Source organism: Pipistrellus hanaki (assembly GCF_964339955.1).
Source record: "Pipistrellus hanaki genome assembly, chromosome: 1".
Classification (NCBI taxonomy): domain Eukaryota; kingdom Metazoa; phylum Chordata; class Mammalia; order Chiroptera; family Vespertilionidae; genus Pipistrellus; species Pipistrellus hanaki.
In genome coordinates, this window is record NC_140503.1 from 84,899,975 (window position 1) to 84,922,960 (window position 22,986).

At 36.1% G+C, this 22,986-nt stretch overlaps 1 protein-coding gene across 6 annotated transcripts in view; it reads left to right on the top strand.

The window, feature by feature from the left end:
- The window catches only part of MIPOL1 (mirror-image polydactyly 1), a 297,034-nt gene that overhangs the window by 103,423 nt on the left and 170,625 nt on the right, over positions 1-22,986 (top strand). The gene's annotated exons all lie outside the window — the stretch shown is intronic.

Genomic DNA, 22,986 nt, shown 5'->3' on the forward strand with positions numbered 1-22,986 from the left:
AACTGAGGAATTGTATCTGTGGCTAATTTTCAATTTAACCAAATATTCATTTCCTCTTAATGTGTAGCTATTGGCACAGGCATTGGTTTCAGAACTTTTGACTGATAAATTATATTGTTTCAAATATATATATATATATATATATATATATATATATATATATATATATATATACAAATATCTATGTGACCATTAATGTCCTAAGTCATTCAGGCTAGTCTTAAAGACACAATTGGATCCAGGTCAAATATCAGGATTGGCAACTGATTAGCTTTTAGGGTTGGCCTTTTTGTGAGCTATAGTACTTCAGATAGCCATTTATATGACTATGGAGGCTGTGAAGTCCAGATCTGCAGTGGGCAAGTCGGATACTCAGTAGAGCCAATGCTGTATTTCCCTTCTGAGCATGAAGGGCTAGAACCAGAAGAGCAGTTGATGTAAGTTCTAGTCCAAGTCTAAAGGCAAGAGTAGATCCAATATCCCAGTTTAAACAATGTCAGAGAGTAGAAATTATTTCTTGCTCAGTCATTTATTCTCTTTAGGCCTCCAATGGATTGGATGTGACCCACCCACATTGGGGAGAGAAATCTATTTGACTCAGGTCTACTGATTCCAGTGTAATCTCATCTGGAAACTTTGTCACAGACACACCCAGAAATGGTGTGAAATCAAATAGCCGGGCATCCCCGGCCTAGTCAGGTTTTCATATAAAATTCACTATTACACCATTTCTAGTGGTTCTGACTAAATAGGCTAGTTTTGATTTGCAAGGATATGCATAGATGGGCAAGGCCTAGCAGCAGGAGGCTTTGGACTTTATTGATCCTTGTGGTTGGTAGTATAGTATAGAGATTGTCATTGATTTGACCCCAGCTAGTATCTGGTGCATAGGTGAGGGGCCCAGCCCTAGAGAACTGAATAAATTATGCATGAGAATAAGGTTGGGATATGGACTTTAGCCAAATGGGCCAAGGGAATTGGTAAAATAAAATATGTTTGAAACACTAAAGCAAAGACTTGCAATACCGCAGGAGGAAAGAAGGAAGTGGTAACTTTGGTGTGTACATGGGTGTTTGGAATCTACTCTAGGCATAATGAATAATATGCTCATGTTTTGAATCAATTTCATTCCCACCAACTGATAAGGATGGGACTTGGATTGTATTTGTATTTCTAGGCTTGATCATGATCCATTTGTGAACTACATGAAAGGAGCTTGCAAGGTAAAAACTTTTAGGATCAGAGTAAAGGCAGGCAAGAGCAGAAACTAGCACTATTTTCTTTTTCAGGTTAAACACCTCTGCATCCTTCCATCTTTTCCTGGTTTTCCGTTTACTTTGCTGTCTTATAGATGTTAATTTTCTTTTGTTGATCTATCAAAGCTGAATTAATGATTATAAATTTCTATTACATGAGCATCATGCAGAGAAATTCACTCACTTCTTTTTTTGAAATGAGTCATTCTAAATGCCAAATTTTACTATAAAATTCTTTTAGCTTATGCACTTTTGTTTATTTGTTTTGACATATTTCTCTAACATTTTAATGCCACACACACACACACACACACACACACACACACACACACACACCGTATTTTCCGGCGTATAAGACGACCCCCTAATTTTACAGTTAAAACATAGGTTTAGGCCTATATTCGCTGTGTAAGACTACCCCCCACTTCCGAGGCAACACCAGTTCTTTTTTTAATTAAATTTTTAATGAATGACATTTTTCGAACATACCGTAATATACTGTACATTGATACGATAAATGGAAGGTCTCTTCACAAATGGCAATGCCATGAACTTGACCGAGAAACAAGAAATCCAAAAGAGAACATTAACAATGATGGCATCATCTGGAAAGAAAATTGCATGAAGAACTTGCAGAAAACGCTTGTTTGTGACTGACTGGGATGATAAGAGGTTTTTCTAGGCAGAGGAGCATTGGGAGCTTAAAATCCTTCAAAATCCTCATCATGTTCTTCTTCTGACATCATAAGTTCATTAATGACCTCTTGTGGTATATTTGTAAGACAGTCATCATATGGATCAAATTCCGAATCAGATGGTGTGGCTTCAGCTTCAGCTTCCCCTTCATCTTGCCAAAAGAAGTCATCCTCCATACCGTCCAAAGAATTTGATATGCCACACTTCTTGAAAGACCTGATTACTGTTTCTTCAGTAATATCATTCCAGGCTTTTATGACAAAGTTACACAAAACATCCAATTGTGGCGCATGCATGTTTCCTCCTTTTGTGAATAACTTTTCGCCGCTAACCATCTACTCATTCCACTGTTCTCTAATGCGATCTTTAAATGGCTTGTTTAGGCACACATCCAGTGGCTGTACCAATGATGTCAATCCTCCAGGAATAACTGCCGCATCTGTGTTTATTCTTGCCAGCCTGTTCTTTGTGCTGGTAGTTAAATGAGCCCTGAACATATCCCACACCAGTAGGCTACATTCTTGACGAAGTCCACCTGGTCGCCTACTCCATACATTTTCAAGCCATAGCTTTACCCCTTCTTCATCCATCCATCCTTTTTCATTCACATGTACAAAAACTCCAACAAGGAACTTGATTTTCGGCATTGTTTTTCTTTTAAAAATAATCATTGGTCTTAGTTTGGCACCATCAGCTGTATATGCTAATACCACTGTAAAACTGGACTTCTCATGTCCTGTTGTTTTAATTAACACTGTTTTTGCACCTTTTGGATTAATAGTTTTATTTCCAACCATATCAAAATTCATAGGAGTTTCATCCATATTTCCAATCTGACTTAATGCATAGCCATGTTTCTTGTGCTGTTGTATTATCAATACATATTGATGGAAAAGACTTACTTTGCCGTCAAGATCTGCAGGTAATTTTTGGGCAATTTTGGTCTTTTGCCTCAGTACCAGATTGTGCCTTTCCAAGAACCTAGTACTCCAGGATACAGTGGTCTTAAATCCTGTTATCTGGGTTAGATTTGGCCCATTGAAGTGCAAACATACGTATTTTGTTTCGTGTCGCTACATAACCATTTTGACGATGATCAAGAACCATGTCTGCTACATGCTTTTCGAGTTCTGGCCAATAAGGGGTGCCTCTTCTTAATGCACACTTACTCCTTGGCATACTCTTTAATGCATCTTCATTTGCTTTCCAGTCTCGGACCATCTTTTCTGTTACTCCATATTGTCTTGCCGCAGCACAGTTATTGTGTTCCTTGGCAAAGTTTACAACTTTCAGTTTGAAACTGGCTTCAAATTTCCTTCTTCTTGCTGGAGCCATGATGGGTTCTTTTCTACCAGCCATTTGTTGTACACCCACTAATCTTTTAGGCCGGGGTTATACAGTACTGTAGCTTCAGCTACACACAGAATGTTCTATTACGGTACCTTTTAACTAACTGTATGTGTCCTGATACAGCAGCTTTGGCTACACAGAACGTTCCTGTGCTGCAACTGTATGTACCACAGTGAGCCAATCACAACAAGCAAAGGTTCAAAGGTTATAATAGACCGCCTCTCTGACTCTGGCCAATCTGAGCAGGCTTTTTACTAGAATACAGTGTAGCTTCGGGTACAGAACATGTATAATTTACATGCATAAAAAGCCTGCTCGGATTGGCTGAGTTAGAGAGGCAGTCCTAGCAGGCTTGCAGTGATTGGTGCGGGATCGAGTTGGAAAATTCATTTAGCTGCATATCCAGACGATTTTCGGGATCGAGTTGGAAAATTCGTTTAGCGGCATATCGAGACGTTTTTCGGGATATACTCGGCGTATAAGACGACCCCCGATTTTCAGTTGACTTTTACGTTTCAAAAATCGTCTTATACTCCGGAAAATACGGGGTGTGTGTGTGTGTGTGTGTGTGTGTGTGTGTGTGTGTATAAAAGTCTAAGTGACTGACCGTCTGTCCATCCAACCAACTGGTTGGTACTTGTTACATGCACTAGCAATCTATACCAATAAAAGGGTAATATGCTAATTAGGCCAAACATCTTATGGACAAAGCCATGGTGACAGGGCCAAAGCAGAGATGGTTAGGGGCAATCAGGCCAACAGGGGAGAGCAGTTAGGAGGATCAGGCTGGCAGGGGAGAGCAGTTAGGGGGTCAGGCTGGCAGGAAGGTGAGCAGTTAGGAGCCAGTGGTCCCAGATTGCGAGAGGAATGTCCCAGATTTGAGAGAATGCAGGCAAGGCTGAGGGACCCTCCCCCCCCCCCCCCCACGCACTAATTTCATGAACCAGGCCTCTACTTTAAAAATAAACATTGGTGCATGCACAATACATATAAAGTTCCCATCGAATTTCTTAATAGTATTACTCCTTCGGGAATGCCTAGTCATAGATTAAAATTGAAAGTAGGTGCAATCATCATGCTACTGAGAAATCTTAATAGTAAATGGGGTCTTTGTAATGGTACTAGATTTATTATCAAAAGATTGTGACCTAACATAATCAAAGTTAAAGTATTAACAAGATAGATTGTATTAACAAGAAGTAGTATTAACAAGAAGGAGAGGTTGTTCTTATTGCAAGAATTGATTTGTTCCCTTCTGACACTGGCCTCCCATTTAAATTAATTCGAAGACAGTTTCCCATGATACCAGCATTTGCAATGACTATTAATAAATCATAAGGACAAACTCTAGACAGAGTAGGAATTTTCCTACTTGAACCCGTTTTCAGACATGCTCGGTTATATGTTGCTCTCTCTCGAGTTTGAAGAGCTCGATGTTAAAATTAAAGTTGTAAATACTTCATTGAAAGAAAAATTAGTCAAGCACTCTGAAAGTGTTTTTCCTTGTAATGTGGTATACAGGAAGATATTATTTAGAATAAGTTTAATCAACTTATCAGTCATTGTTTTTGTCAGTATTGTTTTTATATCATATTTTTGTTGTTTTTATATTATGTTTTTGTTGTTTTATATCATGTCTTTGTTGTTGATATATCATGTTGTTATTTTTTATTAATCAATTTACATATATTTATATACATTTTACTAATTTTCTTTCATCTCTGACACTTCTATTATAGAGAAAGGGCGAATAGTAATATTAAAATATTTCTTCTAATTAATTTCCTTTCAGTGTACAGGACTCTGCGCAGCGTGCCATGAGTCAAAATATAATTAGCACACCTATTTTTGATCATTTAGTTACTTTGCTTTTGTCAAACGCTATAATGAAAACTCTAGATCCTAAAGTCCTTCAGGTTTAGTATTGACAAATATAAAAAGAATGGGAGGACCAAGGTTTAATCATCATGGAAATTAAAGAAATTCAGCTGAATGTTTTACTAGTTAGGTTATTTCTTCTCTGTAGCATGCAAGCTGTATCAAGTATTAAGCTCCAGCTGCAGCAATATGGAACATAAACCAAAAATAAGGAAACAGAAATCCAGTCCAGTAATATAATGAAGAAAATTCTATGAAGTCAGCTGAGCCATGTACAGAAAGTACAATTTGTGTGTTGCTTTATGACTCTGCCTTTAAGCATATTTTCTCCCTCACTGGAACATGTGTCCACGCCACTTGTTGCTCATTTGTCTGTCTACTACTTCAGGTGTAATTTAATTTCTTCCATAAAGTTCTATCTCATGAAACAAAATTGAAATATATTCTTTGTGCCCACATTTTTTCTTGTATTCTATTACAATACTTTGTCACACTGCATTACTGCTAATTGATTTTATATTTGTCTTCCCTAGCAGCAAAATAGGAACTGTTTTTTCTTTATTTGTGTCTATTATAATCCTTAGGGCAGTGTAGGGAGTTAATATGTTTTTGTTGAATTAATGAACTGATAAGCTTAGCTATTTTAGATCTATTTCAGGATAAACTAAACTAAAATAAGTTAGTGAAATATTCATTCATTTACATATTATTGATACCTTGTATTGGGAATTCAGCAATGATTCAGCAGAAAAACTGGATCAAAGAATGTAAACATTTAAAAATAAATAAACTTTTAAATTGCCTTCTTAGATAACTGTAGCATAAAAGCATACTTATTCTAAAAATAGGACTTTTTAAAGGAAACTGATGTTTTGTAGTAGTATTCCAGAAAACTACTTAATAGTTGGTTGTATAAACTGTTATTTGGGTACAGAAATTCAAATTGCTATTTTTTTTTAGCACATCTCTGATTTCTCAAGGAAAATCTCCAGTTAACATTTTATTGGATTATATTTATCCTAAATTTTATCTTCAAAATAAAAACACATGCAACAAAATAACTAGTAAACTTATACACCATATTTACACAAAGATTTCAGGAGGAATGTAAAGATATTTGCATATATTATTCATGGAAGATTATTTGTCCTTAGTCCAAAGTGTCAGGACCATTAAAATAAAGCTTGCATTTTCAGCATAGTATATAAAGGCCTTCACTCTTTTGAAAATAATTCTGTAGCTGCACTTGAACATTTGCATGCAGGTTTGTTTGACTAATTGCTACTTGACTCATCTATCATAATACTAAGCTCTGGGATCACAAAAGATCGGATTTTCAAAAGACTTCCTCGAATTAATTTAAATATTAATGTTGATGTCTTGAAAAGATTCAGGAAAAGGGAGTTTTTATTGTTACTAGTAGTCTGTTTCAATATTATAATCTCTTGGGAAAAAATCAAAGTTATATATTTACTAACATCAATGTTATCTTGTTATGGAAAAAAAATTATAACCTATAATAATAAAGGGTAATATGCTAAGTGGACCAGTCATCTTTCTAATGTCCTTCTGGATAAAGCTACAGTGGTGGGGGCCAACACAGAGGCAGTTAGGGACAATCAGGTAATCAGGGGAGGGCAGTTAAGGGGCAATCAGGCTGGCAGGGAGCAGTGAGGAGCATCAGGCTGGCATGCAGAGGCAGTTAGGGATGATCAGGCAGGAAAGCAGGCAAGTGGTTAGGAGCCAGTAGTCTCAGATTACAAGAGGGATGTTCGACTACCATAGGAATCGGGCCTAAACTGGCAGTCAGACATCCCCTGAGGGGTCCTGGATTGGAGAGGATGCAGGGACCTCTTGTTGGGCTGAGGGACCCCCACCCCCCATGTATGAATTTCGTAGACCCAGCCTCTAGTAATACTATAAGTAGGCTAAATATGTAATCAATATGCTTTTAAATTATAACTTTGGGGGAAGCATCTTCAAGAAATATAATTATAAATTTTAAGTGTGTTACAGATCATCATGAATATGTCTTTTGGCTTAGTGATCATTACACATCGAGTTTTTCACTATTAATATGTTTACATTTTATCTGTTCACAATTGTTATTTCAGATAAAATTTACACACAAATAAAATATGTAAATATGAAATCAGAAATTTAATGAGTTTTGACAAATACCTATACCCATGTGACCACATGCTTAGAACATTTTAATAACTAATCCAGAAAGTCTCCTCATTTATTTCCCTTCCCTTCCAGTTATCCTGCTTTACACAAACAATTTTTCTGATGTTTTTAGCCATGGATTTACTCTCGTTTTTTTTTTTTTAGAACTTCATATTAGTGGAATCATACAGTGATAGCAAAATATTTGTGATATTCATGCATGTTGTTCTTTGTATAAGTAGTTTGTTCCTTTTGTTGAAAAGTAATATTTCATTGTATAATATTACATTTATTATTTATTCTCTTGATAGACATTTGGAGCTATCCAGTTTTTGTCTATTATGATTAAAACTACTGTGAGAATTCTGTCTTTTTGTGAACATACATTTTCATTCTTTCTTAAATACCTAAAAGTGGAATTGCTGAATTATATGGTTGGTTAAGTATTTATTTTAAAAATAAATTAGCAAATTGTTGGTTGAAGTTGCTGTATCATTTTACACTCTCATCAGAAATTTGGGAGTTTTGATTGTTTCATATACTCACCAACAATTGGTGGTGTCATTATTTTTCATTGTAGTGATTTTAATGGGTGTATAATGGTATATTTTTGTTTTAATTTTCATCTCCCAGTAACTAAAGATGTTGAATACATTTTTAATGTGCTTCTTGGCCATTATGAAGATCTATCTACTCAGGTCTTTTGCCTATCTTTTAATTGGGTGGTTTAGCCTTTTAGTATTGATTTTTAAAAGTTCTCTTCTGAGGTCTATTGTCAGATATATGTATTTAAGAATATTTTCTTCTTATTTATTTTCTTAATTCTTAATGTGCAAAAGTTTTTAATTTCAATGGTTTAATAAATCAATTTTAATATATTTTGTCTAAAAAATATTTTCTCACCCCATGATTGCAGAGATAGTATCCTGTGGGTTTTTTTTCTATGAGCTTTATTTAGTTTTTACTTTTAGTCTGTGATTTACTTTGTGTTAACTATTGCGTATGGTTAAGATCAAGCGTGGTGTTCATTTTCTTAACGGGTTAATATTCAATTCAAGCACTATTTGTTGAAAATGTGGGGTTCCCCCCCCTCCCCTTTGAATGGCTTTGGTGACATTTCTTAAAATAAATTGATCATATAAGTGAGTGTCTGTTTTTAGATATGTTATTTTATTGTAATGATCCCCTTGTCTATCCTTATTCCAACGTTATACTGCATTGGTTGCTGTGAATTCTGATGTCAATGCCTGAGGTATTGATAGTCCTCCAACTTTGTTGTTTCTTATGGTTATTTTAGTTATTATAGGTTCTTTGTATTTTCCTATAAATATTAAAATCAGATTCCCAATTTGCATGAAAAGCTTGTTGGGATATGATTGGATATCTAAATTAATAGTGAAGGGGAATTTACATATTAATTTTTGTTTTTCAATCTATGGTATTTCTTACAATGTTCTTAATATTAATAAATGTACCACATGGTTAAGTTGTAAGAATCTTAAAATAGTTTAATATGCCTTCATTCTTTAGATATAGTGATATATATTTTAGTATTTATTTTGATTCAACAATAAATTGTCTTTCAAGGAAATTATGAGGAGTAAAAATATACTCTTCTATGTTTATACATTTATCATTTTAGGTACTTTTTGTTTCTTCATGATAAAATGAATTTTTATTTTGTGTTATTTTCCTTAATTTAAATAACATCTTTTAGCATTTTCTTCCTTTCTTTTTTCCTTCTTTCCTCTCTTTTTGTCACTCCCTCCTCCTTTTCTCTTTTCTAATACACATCTGCTGTTGTTGAGTTCAGTTCTCATTGAGATGAATATAGCTTCTTTTCAGCCTCATTTGCTAAAGACATATTCAAAGATATAGATGGATATACTATATAAGCCAGATATAAGATGCCCTAAGTCTTTTGTACTCCAGATATAGTCTTTGTATAGTTAATAGCAATCTAATTTCCTTGTTAGTCAGGATCAGTTACTCTAACCAGTTCAGTGACCTCCTTTTTTTACATATTGACTCAGAGGTATGAGGAACCTAAGCAACCAGGTGACAGTTTCAACTTCCAGTTCAATAGAATGTTTGTCTCTAGGTGGAAGTTTTTCTCTCCTTGGAATTAAGAGCACTATATTAACAGGACCTGTTTGTAGAAATGTAAAGCAAAAGTTTTGCTAGTTTATCACTATGGGTAACACTGTATGAAGCCACTCATAGTTCTATCATTGGATTCCTGGACCCATGAATTCTGTCGATGGATAAAAAGCACCATACATCGTTCTCTGGCTTAGAGCATATGCATTGCCATGTAGATCCTTACCCTCGCCTCTCAAGGTACTGCCACCTCATTAGCACTAAAACCAAGTCTTCAGAAATTCATTCCACAATTTTATCAAGCCAGATGCATCAAGATAGTCGAAACATGAAAAGATCAGGAAATTTCATGAGCAAGGGCCCATTGTCATGCTTCATTTGCTATGAAGTGAGTTCCTTGATGAGAACAATGCTGTGTGGAATCCCATAGTAGTGCAGGTAGTCTGTGAGGCTGTGAATGGTTGTTTTTGCATAGGCATTGCATTCAGGGAAGCAAATCCATACCTAGAGGAATTGTTTATTTCAGTAATAACAGTAAAGAGCTGTTTTAGTAAGGAGGTAGAATAGAAAGTTGGGATCCAAGACTAGAGTTTCAGAGTTAAGGATTAAAGAGAACTAAGAATAAGACACTGGTTGTGGGTATTGTTTGAAGATACATTTTATTAGAATAAATGAGTCAAGAAATTGTGAAAAAGTCTTGCTTTGTCTAGAATATTGGTAAGAAATTTTCTTTTTAAAATGTAGGAAAGTACCCTTGCTTGTTAGATCACAGTATGACAGATGAGAAGCAAGTTATCCAAATCAGTGTTTCTCAAACGATCTGGGAACGAGAAGGAACAGTTCTTTAAAAATAGTTTTCCAGTGTGTTATGGACTGCAGCTTTTATAACATATGAAAATGAATTACCAGAAAATGAAATTAAATGTATATAAACATGGAAAAGTCAAGCATCATTTTTTTAAAAAAACTGGGTTCAACAGCCATAAATTTCTCTGTGACATTCCTCTAATGTTTAATTGCTTCCTCTGCATTTTATGACGAGCTTCATCACAGTGTTACTTTCGGACCAGTACTAGCCCCTGGACCACACACTCAGTGCATCAGAGAAACTTGGAAAGTGAAAGTGTTGTTTAATGAAGGATTAGTGGACTGGCAACGATAGTTGGGAACCAGGACAATGCAAGTTCTTATTCCTACCTCTGAAGAAGCAGCATGTGAAAGAGGCGTTATGCTCTACTAGAAGGGTTCAGAGAAAGTGTCACAGGAAGTGAGGTGGTTTTTCTATAGAGATAATAAATAAAGAGTATAAAGCTTAAGAATATATGAAAGTATATTAGCAATGAAATAGTGCCTCCAATGACCCCAGATGGCAAAAGTACAAATAAGGTAGATAAGAGAAAGAGCTAAGCCAGAAGAAAATTAGACTTTTCGTTGACTCAAGGGGCTTGAATATGATGTGAACTGTTTTTCACTGAGATTACTCTTAAATCCACCTCTGCTGAGTGGTTTAGATGATGTTCCTGGCCTTACATATAAACATCAATAAAAAAAATTTAAGAACATTTTTAAAAAATCTGAAAAGTGTAATCGATTGCCTCTTTTGAAAAATTAGGTAGGGTCCTGAAACCTGTACCAAGTTTTCAAGTTTTCAAAGCTTTTGCCACAGTAGTCAACAAACCAGTCCACAAGTATTTACTCATTTCCCATGGAGAACACTAGTTATCCTGTTTGCATATTCAAGATAATTAGAGTCTTATCTGAAAGAGAATAACTTTTCTATAATATTGAACTTGTGATACTTTGATTTGTCATACAACTTTTTAGTTTTTCTCCTGTTGTAATCTTAGAAGTTGGAGTGGCTCCTGCTAGGATTTAACAATGTTTGGGCAATACTCATTATACAACAAGAAAATGAAGAGGGAACACTTAAGTAACTGACAGCTCTATTGAGATTACAACATTTATAATAGCAAACAAAGTTTGCACACCAAGAGGAGGCATCTGTGATTCCAGGAATACAATAGCTGAAAAACAGCTTAGTAAACTATTAAACTGTGGCTAGCATCCAGTGAGTACTAACTAATACCATTTCCTGAACTGTGCTTTGTGTTTTTATAATAGTACAAGAAGCATCTCTATCTGTTTGTGCAATAACTGCCAACTTAACATTTAGGTTATACTGTTGTTTGTTTATGGATTTTTAGAAAATTCATTGATGTTTACTTAAGAAGCAACTCATTACAGTGGTATTATTTACTGAATTTTGTTTTCCTGACCATTAGCTAACTACGGTGTTCAGCATTACAAGGTTCTAACTGTACAAAAAGGATCAAAATACCACATCCTCTTAGTGGCATTGCCAGAGAAGCAAAGTCATCATTTTAGAAGTAAGTGCCTTGCAGCACTGAAGAGATAATACAAATGAACAAGCTATATCAGACCTTTTTCCTGTGGTAATCTTATAATTATGTTTATTTTAGTTATTTCAGTTAAAAACATAGTTATATATCTTAATTAATTGTTGGTCATTCATATTAATAGCTACCAAAATGCAATACATTTCTGATAGAATTTATATTAAAAAAAATGCAAAACAGTTCTAGAATTTTTATTGAAATTAAAGAGGAAGTATTGTTAATGAACTGCAACATTTAATTAAACTATTAGAATTGTAATCTCAAATCTGTTTGAGATTTTAGATGACCATCTTAAACATCTGGAAACTACCAGCCAACTATTATTAAATTCTGTACAAACATTCATAATTATGAATTTATATAGCTAGTAATTATTAGTATAGTTAACCAATCATACATTAGATGTGAGATAGACCAGGTGTACCGGTTAATAATGTGGATTTTGTAATCAAAGAAAACAGATAACTTCAAGAGAAACATTAAAAGTTCTTTATTGTCCATTGCTAGCTACACATTACCCTATTATTCAGGTAATTTGTGGATATCATCCCAATAGAACTTTTCTTGTTTTAAGGCAAAACATTCAGAGACCCAGTTTTCCACTTCTTCATACATTTTGAAGTGCTGCTCAGAAAGTTCGGGTGCCATCAATCAGAACAAATGTTAATCTGAAGGAGCAAGGTCTGCTGAATATGGTGGATGAGTTAATACTTCCTAGGAAAGATCTTTTACCTTGTCTAACTGGTTTTGAAGTGTGTTATGGTGCATTATCTTGAAGCAAAATTACTTTGCCTTGTCTTCTGGCACATTCTGGTTGTTTCAGGATCAAAGCATGGTTTAAATGGATTATTTGTTGTTGGTAGCGATCAGTATTATTAAAGGTTTCACCTGGTTTTAGAATCTCATAATACACCACACCTTCCTGATCCCACCAAACACAGAGCATTGTATTCTTTTGGAAGCCATTTGGCCTTGCAGTCGATGTTGATGGTTGACCTGGATCAACCCATGATTTTATGTGTTTGGGATTCTCAAAATAAATCCACTTTTCATCACCAGTCACAATTGGATAAAAAAAAGACTTCTTTTAGTGCAGTTGAAGAAACATCTTACTGATGACTTTTTGGTTTTCCATTTATCTTTCATTCAGTTGATGTGGCACCCATTTTCCTTTAAAATCTTTCCTATTGCTTATAAACAATTGGAAATTGTTTGCTGAGCAACATTTAATCTTTCTGCAAGTTGTTTTTGAGTTTGACATGCATCATCATCCAATAATGCTTGTAATTGTTGGTTCTCAAACTTTTTCAGTTGACCTGGACATTCTTTGTCTTTCACATCGAACTCATCACTTTTAAAGCATTTAAATCAGCGCTCATGAGTATCTTGAGATGGAGCATGTTCACCATAAGCTTCCGGAAGTATATGATAACTTTCAGCAGCACTTTTCTTCAAAATAAAGTAATGAATTAAAACTTCCCTTAAATGCTCTTTTTATTGGCTTGAAATTTGACATTTTTAAGCATAAAAATATCTATGATGTTAACACCTTCAGAAAATTTGACATATGAAGTTGTGAAGCTTGTTGTCAATACAACAAAATAGCATACATATCAAATCGCATATATATCAACATATGTATAACTCCATCTATTGAAAAAAATCCACATTAACCAGTACACCTGGTAATATAGCCTTGCCATTTATTTCTTGTTATACCTAAAGGCTATCCCAGCAGATTGAGTTCCTCGGAAGCTGTGGGTAGAAAGGGTACCTCTTCTCAGTACAGCAAATACTACTGAAATCAAGGGACTGTGTGGCTTTTATTTATGCCCTCCATTATTTTGACAACCTCTTTAGATTACTTCCTTGGAATTATCATCTTACCCTTCCCTTCTTTTATGCCTAGAGCAAGGTGTTATAGTACACAGCTAATTAGAATATGTGGGCAGAGAATTAGGATTCTAGGAACGTGAGATGAGAAGGGGATAGGTTGAACAGACTATTGATAAATTAGTTTTGACTGGCTAACACTTAGGCAAGTGTTGGTTGCATTTAAAGAGCTAAAATGGAGTGTATATCTTAATCCTTAATCTCTTTTAGTTCCTTATTTTATTACCAGCTCTAATTAAAATTAAGAAAATGTGATTTTATAATTCTCTACTTTGTTATTCAGTTACCACATTTAGTAGGTTAGTAGTCTCCAGTTATTAGATGATAAATAAAGACTATTATTAAATTTTAAAAATATACATTTTATTGATTTTTTTACAGAGAGGAAGGGAGAGGGATAAAGAGTTAGAAACATCAATAAGAGAGAAACATCAATCAGCTGCCTCTTGCACATCCCTCACTGGGGCTGTGCCTGCAACCAAGGTACATGCCCTTGACTTGAATGGAACCCAGGACCCTTCAGCCCGCAGGCCAATGTTCTATCCACTGAGCCAAACCGGTTTTGGCTATTAACTTTTAATTTACTCAAATTTTAGTCATTATCGTTTACATATTATAAACCTGTGGAGAAATTTTGTTGTTAGGAAGTATTTAGGAATTTGTATACTTAACCTTATTTCCCATTAAGTGTTGTAGAAAATTATCAACTTTACTGATACTGGAAAAAGATATGATACCTTGAAAATTATAGGAAATAGGGAGGGGGAAAGGTTCTACTGGGTGTTCAGTTTGAAACAAATGAAAATATTCACTCAGTTTCAGTACTGCAAGAACCTTTTCCTGAACAGGAGAAATTGCTTTTGGCCCCTTGAAAAACAATAGAGGCTTCTTACTATGGCTGAGTAATTATTACTAGTCTTACCACACCTCAAAAAACAATTATAGAAATGGAAAAATTGCATGGGTGGGAGTGCACGGAGATGAGCTGGATGATTCCCTGGCATTATCCCTGGAGGCACTCTTGCTGACTCATTAAAGGAGAGTCCACGTGAGCTATGGTTTTGCTGCACTGAAGATGAAGGAATTTAAGTCTAAGTATTTGAAGCAGCTGGAATTTGCAGATGATATTAAATGTGAGGGTACTGTCTGCATTGTAGGCATCTATTTGGAGGGAGCGTAGGGGGAACACCAGTCACCTCTGTGCTAATTCACCCTCAGTTCTTTCTGAGGGGTGCTCTGTGCACTCGGTTTACATGTATGTGGCTTAGAAGCACCGCCGCTGTGCTAAGAAGTGAGAAGTTGGAGTTCAGGTCTAATTAGAGTGGAGAGACCTTACTGAGCACCTTGGGCATTCACTTGATTCTTTCTTAGGGTAAGGACTATGCCCGGATACAGTGCTACTTAATAGATCATTCTATAATATGGAAATGTCAGCATTGTTCAGTTTAGTAAGCATGCACTGTGGTGTCTGGAATTAGAATGACTAAACAAGTATTTGTGAGATGTATATCACTTAAAACAATGATCTATTGCTAATGGGAGTGTAAAATGGTACAACCAGTTTTGAAAACAGCTTGGCAGTTTCTTATACATGGAAGAATATCTATTCTGACCTAGCATTTGCATTTCTAGGTGCTTATCCAAGGAAAACAAAAACATCATGCTGTGAGAGTTTAGAGGAATGTTTATAGGAGATTATTTATACTATCCAAGTACTGAAAACAGTTGTCACTTCATTAACAGTAAAACAGACAAATTATGTTATATTCATGCAATGAAATGTTACTTTGCATGAAAAGAATTACTCATGCACACAGAAACATATATGAATCTCTATATGTTGATTGAAAGAGGATGAAAATTACAGATTTAAAAGCATTATTGTTTTTTATGAAGTTAAGGAACAGGTGAAATGATCCATGGCATTACAAAGAGAACAGTGGGTGCAAATTGGAGGGAAGAGAGAATACCAAGACCATTCTGATGTGATAGAAATATTCTATATGATGATCAGAGTTATTACCCAAACACATAAATGTGTCAAAAGTCAATCGAGTGGCCCTGACCAGTGTGGCTCAGTAGGTTGGAGCGTCATCCCATGCACCAAAAGGTGGCAGGTTTGATTCCTGGTTAAGGCACATACCCAGGTTGTGGGTTCATTTCGGCACGTGTGGGAGGGAACAGATTGATGTTTCTCTCTCTCACTTCTTCTCTGAAATTAAAAAAAAAAAAATCATATGATCAGAATTTATATTCACTCTATTTAAATTTTATCTAAAACTGTTACAGAACTATGGTTTGGTGTATGAGGTATGTTGGTGTGTGTGTGTGTGTTTTAAGTTCCCCATTTATCTTGATTTTTTTTTTTCCCTCTACTTCTAAGTCTTTCCTCTTGTTTTAGGCCCTATTCTTCCTAACTGGAATTTTGATGTTCACTCTTTTTTTTTTTTTTTTTCTTTCTTTTTTCTCATAGTTATGGTCCTGCTTGCATCACCACATTGCTGCTGTACCCCAAGCTTTTAAATGTTTATACTTAATGCTTCTTATTTTGGAGTCAATTCAAAAGCATGTTATTAAATCGTCATTGTTTACACTCAGTTTTTTATCTTAAGAAACATAACACTTACTTTGCACATTTTTATATTTTAGGAATTCCTTATTTTCATCCAATCTGTCAGGTTTTTATATTATGCTGTATTTATGTTTATAAGTTAGTGATTGTCTAAATATTGTCTAGTGGCATATGCCTTTAATTTTAACAGGAAATTAGTATGGAAAAAATAAGATTTCTGAAAATGAAAGTAACATAATTTATTTAACAAACATGCATCAGATAGCTTCAATGAACCCGGTCTTTGGTTTGGCCTGGGGATTGGAAGTGGGTGTGAGGGAAAATGCCACACAGATGGCTATCATGAGAATATGTAGGAGGAAGGTCAGTGAATCAATAGAAGCAAGGAGGACATGGTGTTCCTCAGGAGGGCTTCCCAGTGAGAGGGGTCTGGTGCTGTATAGAAGAATCAGATATATGTAAAAACTTGCACAAAGGCAAGAAAGTCATAACAATGTTCATATTTTTGGAACTGTGGATAAGTTAGCATAAACTGTGTCTGAAGTAAGGAAAAGTGCAATTGAAAGAGAATCAGAAAGTATGTAGTGGTTCTGACCAGTTCATGAAATGCCACTATCATTCTCCAAAACTTGTTTTTTGATTCTGCAAGCTATGGAAGAGCCAATGGAGGAATCCAAGAGAGAGTAGATGGGAGTTAGTGTGATCAGAGTTGTATTTTAGACATAGCTGTCTGGAATATCTATTAGCTCTGAGATGCAAGTACAAACTATGTGCACCCACATACACACATACTTTTTAAAAATCAAATGAATTTATATATTACATTATTAATTTTTAAAATTGCATACATTTATTGGGTTGACATTGGTTAATAAGATTATATAGGTTTCAAATATATAATTCTGTAGTACATCATCTGTATATTGCATTGTGTGTTCACCACCTGAAGTCAAATCTCCTTCCATGACCATGTATTTGACCCCCTTTATGTCCTCCCATCCTACTTCCCTCTGGTAACCAACCTGTTGTCTGTGTTTATGAATTTTTATTTGTTTTTCTTGTTTATTCCTTTTTTGCTTTCTGTTTATATCCCACATATGAGTGAAATCATATGCTTCTTGACTTTTTCTGTCTCTTATTTCACTTACCATATTCTGAAGATCCATCCATCTTATTGCAAACTAGAGGCCCGGTGTACGAATTTGTGCATAGGTGAGGTCCCTCAGCTAATCGGGGCTGATCTGGGCCTCAGGAGGTTGGCCAGGGAGAAGGGCCGCGGGAGATTGGCCAGCCAGCCAGAGGGAGGAGCCATGAGAGGTTGGCCAGCTGGCCTGGGGTGGGTGGGGTGGAGAGGGAGGTTGGAAGGCTAGCTCAATAAAGGCCAGTCAGGGCCAGCCAGGTGGGGTGGGGGGAGACATGGGAGGTTCCAATCGGGCCATAGGGGCTGGCTGGCTGGCTGGCTGGCTGGGCGGAGAGGCTGCGAGAGGTGTGCTGGCCATGGGAGTTTGGCCGTGGGAGCACACTGGTCACCAGGGGGCAGCTCCTGCATTGAGCATTTGCTCTCTATAGTCAGTACGCATCATATCAACCATTCATTCACTCGCTTAAGCTTTTATATATATAAATATACACTGAGTGGCCAGATTATTATGAAGCATAATAATCTGGCCCCTCAGAGTGTGTGTGTGTGTGTGTGTCTGTGTGTGTGTGTGTGTGTGTGTGTGTATACATATATACATTAGAGGCCTGGCCAGGTGCATGAATTTGTGCATGGGTGGGTCCAGCCAGCCTGGCCAGGGGGAGGGGACATGGGCGGTTGGCCTGGTTGCCTGCTGGTCAAACTCCTGGTGGAGGAGACAATTTGCATATTAGCCTTTTATTATATAGGATGTACACTGAGTGGCCAGATTATTATGTGTTCAGAGATCATAACAATCTGGCCATTTAGTGTAGATGGTAGTATTCATCTTTTCTTGTGGCTGAATAGTATTCCATTATATATACAGGGTGTTCCAAAAACATATGTACACCCTTGAAATAATTATAAAGGCAATATTTATTAAAATACATTTCATTTTTATTTAACAGCTATCAGCTATAAGTGTATATATTATAAATTTTTTGGGACACCATATATATATATATATATATATATATATATATATACACACACACACACAACCTCTTTTTTATCTATAATCATTTAGCAAAGGACACTTTGGTTGTTTCCATGTCTTGGCCACTGTGAATAATGCAGCAATAATCATAGGGGTACATATATATCTGCAAATAATTGTGTTCAAGTCTTTTAGGTAGATATCCAAAAGAGGGGTTGCTGGGCCATATGATAATACTTTTTTTTTAAGAATCTTCATATGATTTTCCGTATTGGTTTTATAAATTTACATTTCCATCAGCAGTACATGAGGGTTTTTTTTTTTTTTTTTTTTTTTTTTTTTTTATCTACAACCTCTTCAATACTTGCTATTACTTGTCTTGTTAATAATAGCCATTCTAAAAGGTGTGAAGTGGTATCTCTTTGTAGTTTTCATTTGCATTTCCCTAATAGGTAGTGGAGTTGAGCTTCTTTTCATACATCTGTTGGCCATTTGTATGTCTTCTTGGAAAAGTGTAAGTTCAGGTCCTATGTTCAGTTTTGAATTGGATTGTTTTTGTTGTTAAGTTGTATGAGTTCTTTATACATTTTAGATATTAACTTCTTATCAGAAGTGTTTGCAAATATCTCCTTCCATTTGTTTGGTTACCTTTTTATTTTGTTTTAATGGTTTCCTTTGCCGTGCAGAAGTTGTTTTTTTTTTTAGTTTATATAGTCCCATTCCTTTATTTTTGCTTTTACTTCCCTTACCTTGAGGTCAAATTCATAAAATCATCTCAACTAAGTAAGACCAAGATCCATAAGTTTACTATCTATGTTTTTTCCCCTATGTATTTTATTATTTTGATTCATTTTGAGTTGATTTTTCTATATGGTGACATATAGTAGTCTAGTTTGATTCTTTTTGAAACTGCCCTGGTAATTTTTATTTGCACCCAACTTTGAGAACTGCTAGACTAGAGAATAGCTTGGAAGGGTTTGAGACTGAGGGCCTGGCACTTGCCATTTAGTGAGAAATTTAGAGGCCGAATGAAAGGAATGACAGTAGAGATGGAGAATAAACATGTTGAAGGAATATCGTAGAACTTTAGGGTAAAGATAAGCGGGAGTTTAGGATGATTTTCAAATTTAGCAGGAATGATTAAGTAAATGTCATTTATAAACAGGAATACAGTAAAGCAATAAGTACATGTTTAATACCACCAATGTTTTAGGTCCCTTGCTTACAATTTATCAGTGAACATAGACACTTGGCTTTACCTTCTTGGAGTTTACCATTTATATAAAGGGGAAATAGATACTTTTGGATTTTTCATGTGAAAACCTAATCATTTTATTTTAATACAAAGGATGTGTTTTTATATATGCATACATAATACATATTAATATACTAATATGAGTTTATAAATGTGTATACATATGTGTACACATATACACATAGCTTTTATAATACCTTCATTTAAAAGAAAACACTTCAAATGTAATAAAAAAATAGCAACTATTTGTTTTAGAACCCTAAAAAAGCGCATTGTAATTCTAGATTCTAAGTGACCCTTAAGATGTGCAATTAAAAGGTAAGAAATAATTGCCTAAGTTCTTTTTATTATTATTAATTTAACATAGACTCTGTTGGTTATGAGTGAACTGAGTTAAAAGGTATTATGTATATTGGCTAGTGCATATTTCATTTTGATGTCTGTTAACTATTTCCTAGTATCAGATCAACGTACTACTTAAAACTTATCTGTATCTCTACTTGCTCAAAGTACAAATTTTACAGTTTATTATTAACTTCTTTTGTAATTCCATTTCTGTTCTTGCTATTGTACATATGTGCATACATTATATATTTTGTTGAGAAACTACATAATGCTGCCTAAATTTGAATACTACTTCCTATTAGTTGCATGTTCTTTGCTTCTGCTTCCTTCTCTATAAAATAGGATCATATCTGACCATCTCAGAACATAAGACTCACACAGAATGAAAGTGAAGGGATGGAAAAAACATTCCCTGCAAATGGACATGAAAATAAAAGCTATAGCCCTAGTCAGTTTGGCTCAGTGGATAGAGCATCAGCCATTGACTGAAGGGTCCTGGGCTCAATTCTGGTCCAAGGCACATACCATGGTTGAAGACTCTATCCCTGGCCTTGGTGGGAGCGTATATGGGAGGAAGCAATTGGTGTCTCTTGCACATCAATGTCTCTCTCCCGCTTTTCTAATCTCTAAAAATTAATGGAAAAATATCCAAGGGTGAGGATTAACAAGTGAAGGAGAGGGGAGAAGAGGGAAAGGGAGGAGGGGAGGGGACAAGAGGAGAGGAGAGGAGGGGAGGGAAAGATTTCAGGCCAGAAGGTAATGACATGAAGTATACAAATTAATAAAAAAACCAAGTGACAGAACCTAAGACTACTCTATCCAGCAAGCTATCATTCAAAATCAAAGGTGAAATAAAGAGCCTGCAGACAAAAAAAAAAAAAAAAAAAAGTGGAAGGAGTTTATTATCACCAAACCAGCACTGCAAAAAAATTCTAATAGAACTGTTGTAAGAAGAAAAAATAGAAGAGAAGAATGCAGGCATAAAGAATAAGAATGGCAACAATTAAGTACCTATTAATAATAATCTTAAATGTAAGGACATATATGGCAAACTTATAGCTAACATCATATTCAATGGGCAAGAAGTAAAAATGTTTCCCTTAAGATCAGGGATGTTAGCATTCATCACCCCACCACCATGGCTTTGTCCAGAAGGAAATCGGATTTCTTTTTGGACAAAGCCATGGTGGTGGGGGACAGGCTTGCAGAAGAGGGCAGTTAGGGGTGAGATCAGGCCAGCAGGATAGGACAGTTAGGAGCCATCAGGCAGGTAGAGGCAGTTAGGGGCAACCAGGCCAGTAGGGGAGGGCAGTTAGGGGTGATCAGGCAGGCAGGCAGAGAGGTTAGGAGTAATCATGCAGACAGGCATGAAGGCAAGAAGGGCTATAGGCGATCAGGCAGGCAGGCAGGTTAGTGGTCAGAAGCCAGTGATCCCAGATTACAAGAGGGATGTCTGACTGTGGGTTTGGGCCTAAACTGGCAGTTGGACATCCCCCAAAGGGTCCCAGATTGGAGAGGGTGCATACTGGGCTGAGAGTAACCGCCCCCCCGCAACCATGCACTTGGCCACTAGTATATATATAAATATGTAGGAACATATTATTGCCTGGCATATTGCCTCTTGGGTGCTGGTATATGGACTAATGGATGGATGCTCAGTGCATATTTACTGAATAATTTATGTTTTATATGCACATACACACATCATCTGCATCATAAGTGACTTCAAGGACTTATTCTCATAATTATTTTCTTTTTTAATCTTTGATATTTTTAATCCTCTAACTATTGCATAAATATTCACTTATACCAAGTTGTTTATATTTTTCCAAGGCCTGTGCAGAGACAAGTTACCTTTTTGACCTTAAAAATTCTTTATTCCAAGTTACTGTAATGTGAGAAAAGCATTGCAGTTATTTTAACCCTAAAATAAAGTAGTTTTTAAAAAATTTTTCTAAGTGAAGAGAAATAAAAATGTATTTATATAATCCTAAGTACTTCCAAACATCTGCAGTTTAAAGTACATAATTCACATTGACACCAAAGTTTGTTTCTGTTTTGACTGGAAGAGTCTGGTATTATTTTTTTTGTCTGGAAAGCAAAGAGTTGAATAGCATCCAAGTAGGAAGATGTTTGTGATTCAATCAAAATGACCTGTGACTGAAAGCAGATTGTAGAGGAGAAGACACAGCAGCTGTTAAACACTCAGATAATATTAGAGAACTTGATTTTATAAACTTAAGGCATGTTATCTTTCAGATAGTAAACATAAAGTAAAACAGAATTGTAATGTATTATCTGCCTGATATAATTCTTAAGAATTCATGATGAATAAAAGGAAATCATTGCTGAAAACAGATTTTGTAATAATAATGGGCTGAATTTATTTTATAAAAATTTACCATGGATTTTTGTTTTTTATATGTTTAACTAGAGGCCTGGTGCACTAAATTCATACACAGGTGTGGTCCCTAAGCCTGGGCGGCAATCGAAGTGCAAGCATCTGGCATGGAAGTGCAGGTACCAGCTGACCTCTGGGCCCTGGGCAGCACCTGGGCCCTCAAGCCCCCGTGCACCTCCTTCGCCTGAGTCATGGCACCCACGTCCCCAGACGGAGATGCGGTGAGGGTAGCCAGACGCCACAGGCCAGGGTTGCAGCATGGGCCTCTGGACTGCCCAGCGGGGCTGCACGGAAGCCGGGCAGGTAGCGCACTCTCTCTCCCAGCCAGCCTCACAGATCAGCTCCTGTCCAAACCCATGGAGAGCCTGATCAGCCCCTGCAGTCCGGGCGGCTGTGGCTGGGCTCACCTGGAAAAGGCTGCATGGATGCAGGGCGGGCTCTTCACGGGCCCCCGGCCCTGGCGTCGCAGGGGAGGGTCCCAGGGGGAGTGAGAGAGAGCTTGCGAACACCCCATTAGGGGTGTCTAACTCAATCAGA